Consider the following 12,382-nt stretch of genomic DNA (forward strand, 5'->3'; position numbering starts at 1 on the left):
TATAAACTCATTATTATAAATCATTTTTTCCTCACCTCCAGTTAATCAACAGTTATTGGGGATGGAAAAAGTAGCAGGAAAAAAAAAGTATTAACATATGATACTTAATTCTAGTATTGAAGTGTAGTATGTATTTCTATCTCAGTAAAAGCTGTATGATTATGCTATACCAGTGATTCTCCACTAGAAGCTTCCAAAGCAAAGTAGACAAATACAACAGAGCTAGGACATTTGTTACTTTAGGGCAGTGCTCATATATTAACAGAAGCAGAAGCCATGGCTATCCATGTGTACACAATTGAATAAAGATTGTTACTTTAAATATAATCTTTGAAAAATGAAACATTTGTTATGAATTACAGCAACATCTCTAGAAAGCAGTACAAAGCATCACGTCTTTGCACCTTCACCATTCACTCTTAAGTTACAACCTACATACAAATCTGTTCCAGGGCAGATTGCTTTAGATATGCCCAAACTACCTTCAACTGTTATTTTGGTTTTACGTCATAAGCAAGTAAGCAAAAAAAAAAGCCGTATTTATCGAAGCCAGAAGAGGGTGCTCTGAATAACTGAGGTGGGGGGTATTGAACTGAGCATTTGCCTTGTGTTAGGAGAGGTCAGAAGCATGCTGTCTTGTTTCAGTTTGGGAGCTCACTTAAGTTCACGATGCCATGCCTTTTTTTACAAAAAGGGAATCTGAAAAGCAGGAGCGCTCCTTTTAGCAAAAAGCAATTGCTTCGGTTTGTGCTATTGTCATCACAAGGGCAAGTTAATCTGTGACAGAAAACTAGCAACACAAAGACCTGACAAGTGCTAATTCCAGTTTTGCATCCCATGATTTCCAGTTTAAGATACTGACAAGGAGATACAGGGAATGCAAAGAAATCCAAAAAGCCTATGCTATGTTTTTTACCGACACAATGCCTATTCTGACATAACTAGTTCAGGTCTTTTTAATGTGACTGTGCTGAGTTGATACCCTATACCAAACTACATCCTGAAATGAAAGAAACGGCCCTAGATCATTCTGCAAGTGTAATACAGTATTTCATCTGTGCTAGCACTTTGGTGCATCAGCCACCCCCACCCAGAAAAAGATACGCACATTCCAATAAAGCCTCTCTCAGCGGGGCTCACCCAGTCCCCCCCTCGTTCCCTCCCTGCCTCCCTCGCCCCAGGCCTTGCCAGGCTCCCAAATCCCATTTGATTTTAGGTTTGATTTTGTTGTAAACAGCAAAACGAAAGGAGAAAGCTTCCAAAGCAAGGATCCTTACCCTTGAAATCCCGCCATGCGCGCAATAAGGAGGGTGAATTGTTTTTCCTCTTTTTTTTGGATGGGAGATGAGGGGGGAGGGGGAAGAAACAAAAGCCTAAACGGAGGAGAGGCTAAGCGGCGGAGACAGAGGGAGAAGGCGGAGACCCTGGTGAAGGAGCAGGGCGAGCGTCAGCCATGTTGTGTGTGTTGGTCCAGTATTTACAAACCTGCAGCTGCAGCAGCGCTTGGAGTCTGGGAGAGAGGGGAACGAAGGGAGGGAGAAAGAAAGGCGAGGAGGGAGGAGAGGCAGGCAGAGAGAGAGGGAAGGGAGGGAGGGAGGAGGGGAAAGCGGCAGCAGCAGCAGACAAAGGATCCCAGCGCAGCCCGAGCGGAGCGCGCACACACTCACACACGGGGTGCCTCAGACCGGCAGCGCTGACCGCAGCCCCGCCGCTACCAGCCTGGGGTGGCAGCGCAGCGGCTCCCCCTCCGGCTGCCGCGGCGCGGCCCGGCCCGGCCGCCACCGCACTCACGCCCCCTCCGCCCCGCTTTCCCGCGGACACCGCACCGGGGCACGCTTCCCTCCACCTCCCCTGGCGTGCGCTATCGAGGGGGAGGCTTATCTGCCGGCAGCCCCTCGGCGGGCCCCAGCCCACATACAATAGCTCCGCAGAGGGGAAAGGGGGGGGGGGGGGGGGGGGCGGCACCGACACCTCCCCTCCGGCAGGGGACGAAGGGTGGATGCCGCGTGGGGCCCGTGCCAAGGGAGGGCGGCAGACCCCCAAGGCCCGAAAGGGTGGGGGTTGCCAGGCAGCCGGGGCGCTGCGGCGGAAGGGAGGGTAGAGACGGCAACTTGAGCCCGGGGCCCCCGCGGCCCCGCTGCCGCCCGCCTCTCACAGCTTCCGGGCGGTCCGCTGAGGCGGGCGGCGGGGGCGGGACGGGAGCCGAACCACGGCGGAGGAGGGGGCGCGGGGCCGGGATGCCGCGGGTGGATACATAAATGTCAGCCCCGGGGGAGGGGAGGCGAGGCCGGGCTGGGAGCGGCGGCTCCGGCTCCCCCCACAGCGACTCCCTCCGGCTCTGCCCGGTACTGGGCCGGGCCAGGCCAAGGGCGGCGCGACGGGCTGCGCTCCCCTCCCCCCCCGCCTCCCCTCCCCCGCCTTCCCCGCTCGCTCACCTGCCGGCGGGACGGGCGCCCGGGGGTGCCAGGCGGGCGGCCCGGGGGTGCCAGCGCTGCAGCCGCTGCCGCAGCCCCCTGGCTTGCCAGGCCGCTCAGCTCCTCCGCGGCGGCAGCGGGGACGGCCGCTCCCCTTGTCTCGGTTGCCCCCCTCCGCCGCCGCCGCCGCTGCCTCCTGCTCGCCTCTGCCACATTTGGATCCCCCTCTGCCTACACGAGCACTGCCGCCAGGATAGAGGCCTCCTCACCTTCCTGCCAAATAGTGAGCCACCCGCATCGAGCCGTTCAAAACACAGGGCCGCGCCCCGCCCTCCTCCCCCACCCTGCGCCCCCCCCCCCCGCCGGCACGCAGGCGCACTGCGGCTCCCAAACTGCGACAGGAGCGGAGGACGCGCTCCCCCGCCCCGCCCCGCCCGCCGTCGCCGATCACAACGCGCCTGCGCGGTCGCAGCCGCCGTCCGCAGCTCGGAGGCCACCGCTTCGCCTTCCCCGCTACCCACCGTTACGGCGGTGCCGCGGGCCGCTCCCGGAGCCTTTCGGCAGACGGCCGGCTGCCGGGCCGCCTTAAAACACGGCCTACCCGGCCCTGGGGCGGTGGCGGCTCTCGCCCCGCCCGCTCTCCGCAGCGCGCTCAGCACCGCCTCACGGGCGGGCCGCCGCGGGCCGTGGCGGCGGTGCCGCTCACCAGCAGCGGCTCCTCCCCAGGCAGGCCTTGGGAATGGGGCCTCCTCCCTGGAGCCCAGGGCCGTGGCTGGCAGCCTCACGGGTTTCAGGGCGCCCGGCATTTTCCAGCAGGTTTCCGTGGTGTCCCTGGTCATCTTCCTCAAACAACGTTCAGGTGATGTGGGGAAGTGGTGGTGGTCGTGTCTGTACAGAGAAGCCCAAGAGTGTGCAGGTACCTGAAGGCTGACTACCATTTCATGTGACTAGGCAAAGTTTGTAAGCAATAGAGGCTCTCCGGTGTGCCGAGTTTAGCACGATTGTGAAAGAAAAGCAAAAGATTGCATTTTGCACTAAATTGTCTTCTGGTTGCAATACATGCAACTTTATTAGGATGGAGAAGGAATAGTTCGTCCAAAACTTAAAGGATTCCTTTAAAAACATGTCCTTCTTGTCATCTGTGGAATGGAGAAACAAGAAGATGGGGAACTCTCAAAAATCCCAGCTGAACAAAAGCACTGGTTACAGGTTCTTCACACGGTGTTGATGGACTGTTCTCAGTGCTCCCAGCTGTTGGCTTCCAGTAGGCTGACAGACAATACCCCTGAGAGGGCAGTTGATGGAAAACCTGCAAGCAGTCAAGACTCTTTTTCACCAATTGCCGACCACAAATTAGCGTCATCTACTGAACCATTAGTTTTAAATCCCAGGATATCTAGAAAAAAAGCAGCAGGCTTCTTAACTGTCATGGAGAGCATTTTCCAATTAATGAAACGTGCGCGGTTTAGGTGGAGTTCAACACAAGGAGGAAATGGAATAAGCCATACCAGATATTTTCAGATGAATCTCTGTGTAAACCCTTAATCATAGGAAAGAATAAAATCATCTGTAGGCATTTTGATGAAAATACGATAGTGTCATGAAATCCTAGTCCATCAATTTGGTGCATCATTCAAACATAGACTTCTAAGAACCATTCATAGCTTCAGACTGAAAACAAAATGGGAAGCATCAGTAAGTAAGATTATGTTTTCCTCTGACAATTAAATAATTTGTTTAATGCTGAAAACAGGTGAACAGCTGGGGCCCAGTCTGCCTTATCAAATGTGTACTTTTTCCAAGTAGATCTTGGCACGTGTGTCATCACATCGTACTACTTTTCTTGTTACAACATCATAAGACAAACTATCATTCATTAAGGGAGCGCTTTGGCATGTGGCTAAGAACCACGTGTACACTCAGAGTCAAAGAAATTGATTTGGGGAAAGGATGATTTGGTTCAAACAGTAGCAAATAGGGTAAGATCCAAATTCCCAATTCACGCTCATAGATCACGTCATTCGTAAATTCAGAGTCTTTGACAGAAAGTACAGGAACATGAATGTACAGGCATAGATATTTTGCTTAAAATTGTTGCTGGCAAAGCAGGAGAACAAAGAATCATATCTTTAGTCAGCCCTTTGTTAATTTCACAACTCTTAATTTCATCAAAGAGGGACCATATCCCTGGTAATTCCTCTGACAAAGGGGTCCCCCAGAATCTGTGACATTCTCCATTCACAATTTAAAGAAACTTACAATGAGGGTGACTAAAGAGAGAAGCTTCTGAGAGCATTAGGGAAAGAGAGGGAAAAAGACTGAGAAAGCGTTTTAAAGCTTTGCTTTCTCATAGGAATAAAGTGAGAATTGTACCTGTCTAAATTTTTTAGTGAGTGGGGTCAAAAGCCCTGCTGTCTGGTTTGGACCTTCTCACTTCCCTTCTTTCTACGCTCTCACTGTCTCTGTGGGTAGTGGGAATTGTCCACAGAAGGAGTACATTTTTATTCCTGGAAGGAGAAGTAATGATCATGCATGCCTGTCCCATACCCATCCCAGGTGTGATGATCCCTGAGCTGGCTGGGAGAGTGTTCACTTGATTGAGAAGCATTTGGGATTGACTGCCCATCAAGGCTATTTGTTCGTTCTTCTGAATTGTTAACAGCTCCTGCCAGATTCACCTTTAAACATGGCAGACCAAACCTAACTGTTTAACTCTTGCAGCTTTGGATATCATCTTCTGCTTCAGCCAGATGCTGTGAGTCAGTAGATTGCCTGAGCATAAGCGTGGAGCTCTGCATTACACTATCCCCGAATGACATTTATTCAAGTTATCTGAGGAAGTGTAGGTGATCATGTTTGTACAGAGAAGCCCCAGAGTGTGCAGCTACCTGACAGCTAACTGGCATGTCACATGTTTGTAATAGAGGCCCTCAGATGTTGACAAAAGCAAACACAAAGACTGCATTTTGCACTAAGTTGTCTTCTTTATGGAAGACAGACAGCATTATTTCTTGGGATGGAGGAGGAGTAATTCTTCAAAAGGATTCCTTTAAAATTGTGTCCTTCTTGTCATCTATGGAACAGGGAAACAAGAAAGAGGGTGGAGGAGCACTTCAAAGATCCCTGCTGAAAAAAAGCACTGGGTACAAGTTCTTTACACACTCTTTATGGACTTGGTGGACTGTCCTCTGTGCTCCTAGCTTTTAGCTTCCACTAGGCTGGCAAACCTTCCATTAGAGCTTAGCAACTATAGCGTGACATGATATGACTTTTTGTGTTACGACATTGTAAGACAAACTTTGTTGTATGAAGACGGTCATAAACCACTCTTCATTTGGCTTCTTGTATCTTAAGATTTGAGAAAAGTTTGATTGGACGCCATCATATTCTGAAATCAAAATGAAGTTAACCTAATTAATAATATCCTGCAAACTGTCTTTTAACTTACCAATGTTTAGAAAAAAAAGTCCATACATAAACTTCCTAGAATTTTGGAATGCTTTAAGTGCTACCTAGTTTTTCAGGGAACAGAATGGCTGAACTCTTCCACAAGCTTTGAAGGCTATCTGAATGCTTTGAGTGGGAACCTGGTTCCAAAAAAATTTTCTTTTCCAACATCCTCCCAGCCTAAGAAGAATCAGCCTTAACTACCAAAGAATCAGAGCCCTCTTGACTTGATGGTAGAATCAAGAATCCTCAGAATCCAAGTGGGAAGATCTTTGCTTGATCTGAATTTGAAGGAGGAATGACATCTTGCCTCAGCCTGATTGTCAAGCATCTCTAAATGTTGGGATCGATCAGCCAGTTCTGCTTTAACTTCACTTTAAGGGAATAATTAAGGGGACTTTATTACTTTATTAAAGGGCAACTTTAATTGGCCGCCTGGCCAATCTGTCTTTTCCAAGCAAGTTATCGTAAAGCTGATGATAGAGAAATAATTTAAAATTAAGAGAAACAGAGGCCTCCTTCCACTGTGTTTGGTGGATGACATGGTTGCAACATTTATGAAATGTCATACCTACAGGAACCAAACATCTGTCTTTTAACAATTTTAGTAAAACAGCAATAAGCTTCAAATTTAGGTGATCTACATTAAAATTTGCCCCCCCCCTTTTTTTTTTAAGTGAGTCCTTGCATACATCAGGAAGTGGTGAATAAAACTCAGCTTTTAAGGGAAATGCTCCAACTACTACTGAACTAAAACTCAAGATCTATCAGATATTTCTACCTTCTTACAGAGACAGTGACTTCTGATCAATGTATTTAACTTCTTGGAGCAGGCTTACAGTGAATCTGCTTGGAATTGATTGGGTCGATTTAGATTAGATGTTAGAAAGAAATTCTTTACTGTTAGAGTGGTGAGGCACTGGAACAGGTTGCCCAGAGAAGCTGTGGATGCCCCATCCCTGGAAGTGTTCAAGGCCAGGTTGGATGGGGCTTTGGGCAACCTGGTCTAGTGGAGGGTGTCCCTGCCCACAGCAGGGGGTTGGAACTAGATGATCTTTAAGGTCCCTTCCAGCCCAAACAATTCTATGATTCTGTGATTCTATGATATGTAAAATGTAAATGAAAAAAAAACAAACCCTAAAATCAGTACTTCAATTTGAGCAAAACCAAAAACTAACTGAGATTTAAGAGGTTCGATGGGGAAGTTTTTGTGACAAAATATTTTTTTTCATAGCTCAGTCTCAATTTATGATTAGATTTTTCTTCCTATCAACGAAAGTCTTCATTTTTACTAGTGTAGTTACATCCCCTTTGTAAGTGACTGATCTATTGCTATGTGTCAAGGAATGATAAACTACTGAAGGGGAAAAAGAGTCTAATAAATTTGCTTGGAGAGAAGAGTCACAGATACTAACCCAACATTCCTTTAAAACAGATATGACTTTCTGTCATGTAAGATGAGACCTTTCTTCACAGACTTGCTTTGGTCACAGCAAGAAAGAATGCCAAATGAATCATACTACTATTGCAGAAATTTAAACCCCTCTCTTCCCACTCTTTTTTCTTCACTCCTCTCTGTCTCTCTCTCTCTGTCTCTCTCTCTCTCTCACTCTCACTCTCATCGCCCACCCCCACCCCCAAAAGCAGTAGTCCTCAGCCTTTTGGTAGGCAAAGTATAGCATTTTTTTCCCCTTGATAATTTCCATGTAGGTAGAGGAAATCTCAGTGATAGGTAAGGAAGATATGTACTCCAAAATATACATTTTCTTCATTATTTCCTTTATATAGACTTTGAAACGTGATAAGCTTGATGAGCAGCTTACATTGCAAATACATGACATTAATTTCCATCATGAGAATTTTTGCTTTAAAGGAGGTACAGAAGCACTTGAGACACAAGTGCTATCTGTGTAATGTGCTTTAAAGCTTTCCACGGGAACCAAAGAAGAATATAAAAAAGTACACAGCAGGAAAAAAAACCCACTGTGAGAAAACTTGGGGAAAAAAGACATGACATCCCAACTTATTAATAGCTTTTGAAGAAGATAGGAAAACTCTGTTCTTTCAAAGATTTAGTAGTAAAAGGAAAGAAAAAAATTATGGAATACAGATCGGTTTTTTGAGGAAGCCAAGTTTATTTCCATACAAGATGGAAAATACAACATAGATAATCTTGTGTGATTTGCTTCCAGTAAAGTTGGATTAGTTAGCGAATATTACAGACTATTTTAAAGTTACATAGTGAGCATAATGCCTAATTCTGTTCTGATTTTCCATAGTATTTACATAACTTTTTATTTACTATTTTCATTTGTTATTCATTCACTCTTAATTTATAATATCTTCATTACTTTTTGTGCTTTAATTACGTCATGTCACTTCCAGTTTAGATGCATTTGCTATGTGTTATGCATGGGTTGTGTAAAAAGAAACTTAAGCTTTAGTCTGTTCTGTGTCGATACTGAAGATGGAGTATGTACATAACTTGGTAGAATGATTTACTGTGTTTTAGTGTTCTCAGCTGTGATGGTCTAAGGATACAAATTAGGCTGCTTTGATAGTAATATTTATCCAGAAAGCTTCTAGTAAGATTATGAACATAAAAAGAAATCGCAACATGTAGACTACTAGGTGCACTTAAACTCACACATTAACACATCCACCTTCATAAAACCAGCAACCATCTAAAACATATGCTTGCATAAAAGCCTCAATTACTTAATACACAGCTGTACTTGCAACACAACCTTAAAAAGAATTCACGAAATAAGGGCAACAAAAGGAAAATATTGTTTCAGAGGCTCGACACTGCAAGAAAAAACCCAAAAAACCTATATAGAAATAATATAATATGAAGTGGTAACTCATACTGTTATTTTATACCACTCTGTTTTGAAAATTTTATGAGAATTCATTAAATATAATTAAAGAAGGTTTGGATGTCACATAAACCGCATCTCCCCAGAGACCAGCGAAAAACATCAGGGTGACCATACAACAGATGGAATCAGATTGTACCAGAACAATGGATAAAAGACTTGCCAGCAGATCTTCACAACCATTTCAATAGGTGCCTTCCACAGTTGAACCATAAAAATATAGGAATTATATACATGCACTTAGCAGAATGGGATATACTCCATTTCATCCATCATATGTCTTCATGGAAACAGTGTGGGTTAAACTGGACAAACCCTGCTCATTTACATTGAACCAGTCAATGAAGGATGGAGACACCTATTTAATAGTAGTCTATTAAACAAAATAACTGTCCTTTGTGCCGTCATCTTTTTCTTCTGGGGCAATTAAAAAAACCCCAAAGCTTCAAAACAAGCTTGGGAGCAAACAGTCACACAAGGGAACTAAAAATCCCTAACTAAATTTAATAAAAATACTGGATTTTGACATGTTTCTGTATCTATACATGTTCTAAAATTTCATTGCATTACTAGCACTGACTTTTACTCTACCCTTTGCCAATGTTTGCCGCACCCTTGGTGCAGAGTATTGTTTTTTCTCTTAGGTTTTTTTATGTTGATTAGTACAATTCAGTTAAATTTAGAGTAAATGTTCTTAGCATGATGTGTGCTATTTCTGTTTGATTTCTCAAAAGAAAAGTTCATCTGGTTTGATTTCTCCTCCAACTCCCTGTTTTGTTGGTTGATGCAATAACAGAAATTGTATTGTGTATAAATACCTGCTGGTGTTACTGTGACTGAACATTCCTGTGGGCCTAAGTTCCTAGACGAAGACTGTTATGGCTTTCCCATGCTTCTCGTGTCAGACTTAACTAGACTACCACACATAGTGACTATCTATGTAATGAAATTCTGTAATCTACAGCCTAAAAATAAGTCCTTCCAGTCTGTTTATATTTAATAACAGTATTGGGGTGGTCAATTATTTGTGATGTGGGCACACATCTCATGACACAGAGTTGATTGGTTTACTCTTTTATACTATTTCCTACACTCCGCAGACCCTGTAATACAGGTGGTTACAAAACAATCTATTGTGTTTTAAACAAACCCAAAGCATTTTTGTTTGTTTCATTGAGGAAAACATATTCCTGTCTAAGCAGAACTTGAATTTCACTTTAATTGTTTGTGAAAGTTTTATTTTAACTCTGCTCTACAGTAATAAAAAATATATATAATCTGAAATCAGGTATAATTGGGAGGAATAAATAATATCCCATGTAAATGAAATCAATATTGAAAAATACAGGAAAGTTGCCTCAAACAGTTCTGGCTTAACTTTTTAATAAATGACATTAATCTGAAATAAGCTAACCAGCCTCCCAGCAAAGATACTGCAGAAAGAAAATTGTTTGAAAAATACGGAGGCAAATTGTTTCTATTAATTTTTGATCCAGAGTGGATTTGTTTTCATTAGGAAAGCAAAATAAATTAGCAGTTCCTGCTGTTAGCGGATGTTTAGAATTAACCCGCAAAAAAGCTTACCATGCAATGAAGTTTTAACTGCTTGCAGAAATCATCAGTCTTCGCAACAGGATAGTATCTGAATATCTTAGGTTTTAAGACATAGTTGTTGTGTACTGTAGCAAGAGGAAGGTGATCCTTGAAGTATTCTGCCTGTGGTTCCAGAGAATCCAAAGGTATCTTTTCCATCAGGTAGGTAGAAAATAAATCTTTCTTGTATAGACAATGAAGCAGAGAAGACAGGTAACATGGACTGGCCCCATAGCAACATCCACATGCACCTTGAGTGGGAGAAGGGAATGCCAAATGGGGATTTAGGTTGCAGCTGTGTGTTGGTCAGTAGAGGAGCTTAAGCGGTTGCTACCTCTCTCTCCGCAGGTTCTTTGTACAGTCTCACCACCTCATACACAGTATTTGCCCAGCAGTTTGTGAATACCATCAGGATGGCTGCAGGTTACACACAGATGTGCACGCATATGTACATACTGGAGAAATTTGAGGCCCGCAACTGAGTAAGCTAGCACCACTGCTGAAAAGCCTTGACAAATGACTGTTTGTTTAGCTAGTTATAGAGAAATGTAGTAGGAGGGTTTAGGTTGGTATTAATGGGAATGTCTGGGTGTGGAAGTACCAGGGCAACAGACAGCAGCAGAGGAGATGCAGGCATGGAATGTCTTGATGGCACCTAGATTAGGAGATCATCAAGACATCATGAGGTCTATGCACATCTTCATAGGGCAGCCAGATTGGGATTCAAAGCACAATCAGTTAATCCCAGTGATTCAGAGAGGTGGGACAGGGTGAAGGGACCTATCATCTTCTAAGAGGAAAAAAATATGTCCAAAATCAGCATTTCACCAGTAACCTAAGAAGGGACCTAGAAGTGTTGAGGATCGGTAGTCTCTGTATCTTGTCCTCTACATCACTGAGGAAGTCTGAATGCTGGAAAGACAGCTGGCTTCACACTTAGTGGCACTTGACAGACCTCTTGGACAGACATTTCTTAGTGCCTGTGAGTATTGGGATATGACAGTGTGGGTGAAGCCAGTTTTATTGCAAAGTAAAACCACCTTTCCTTCCTATAAGGTCTCATTTTGAGCTTTGCTGCCAGTGTTACCATATTCTCTCCTATGTAGAGATCTATGTAGCAAAAGGAATGTTGAAAACTGAAAGAACGTAAGAGAAAATGAGGTTGTAAGTAAAGAAATTGAGGGCCTCATAAAAGAGGATGTCTCTTACTTTGTTTGACTGGAACACAGCTCTCTTAAGACTCCTCCATTAAGTCTGAATTGCTGTGCAAGTGCTGTTAAAACACAAATGCATGTTCTAGCATGATAATTAGTAAAATTTGTCTAACCAACAACAGTGTTATAAAGGGGGTGCTGACTGAGGACAAAAGGGATGTTGTTGTTAAAGCCTCACATTTCACCAGGGACAGATCACATAATCTAGCCACAAGATTTCTTTGTACTTTAGATAAGGCCTGTGATGAGTTGTCAAATTCTTTATACCAATGTTCCAATGCAGTGTAACCAGCTTCTTGAGAATTTGCTTTAGCTGATCATAATGGCAATGCAAAATATGTGGGAACAACTATATTATGAAGAGTCACTTTTGGCAGGTGAGGTAAATTCAACATGATTTACAGGGCACCTGTTCTTTTCCTTTACAAGTGTGGTATTTTTTGCCATCTGTATATACATTGTTTTAATTACATGATGTCTAAACTTGTGCTTTACACCCCAGAAAGCTGTTTTCTTCAAGGTGGATGGGCATGCTGTAGTTTTAACCAGCCAAGGTGCACGGTAAAAGGACAAGAGGCAGCAGTCATAAATTACAGCAATGAATATTCTGGCTGGATATAAAGGACAACTCGCTCCTTGTGCAGAGGGTCAGGCCCTGGAATGAGCTGCCCAGAGACAGCGTAGAATTTCCATCTTCAGAGATTTTCAAAACTCAGCTGGACAAGTCCCTGAGCAACCCCATCTAACTCTGAAGTTAGGTCTTCTTTGAGCAGGTAATTGGTCTGTGTGTCCTTCAGAGGTCCCTTCCAACCTAAATTTTTAATGATCCTGTTAA

At 44.2% G+C, this 12,382-nt stretch overlaps 1 protein-coding gene across 6 annotated transcripts in view; it reads right to left on the reverse strand.

The window, feature by feature from the left end:
* The window catches only part of SPIN1 (spindlin 1), a 59,946-nt gene extending 56,880 nt beyond the window's left edge, over positions 1-3,066 (reverse strand). The window contains exon 1 of one of the 6 annotated variants that reach the window (XM_075740540.1): positions 2,936-3,066. The gene's annotated coding sequence lies outside the window, so the exon portion shown is untranslated. Of the gene's footprint in view, positions 1-1,277; positions 2,207-2,435; positions 2,761-2,935 lie in introns of those variants that run through there. The other 5 variants (XM_075740536.1, XM_075740541.1, XM_075740537.1 and 2 more) reach the window with 5 other exon arrangements.
* Positions 3,067-12,382: the final 9,316 nt, after the last annotated feature.

The sequence above is a fragment of the Balearica regulorum genome, chromosome Z (assembly GCF_011004875.1).
Source record: "Balearica regulorum gibbericeps isolate bBalReg1 chromosome Z, bBalReg1.pri, whole genome shotgun sequence".
In the NCBI taxonomy this organism is placed as follows: domain Eukaryota; kingdom Metazoa; phylum Chordata; class Aves; order Gruiformes; family Gruidae; genus Balearica; species Balearica regulorum.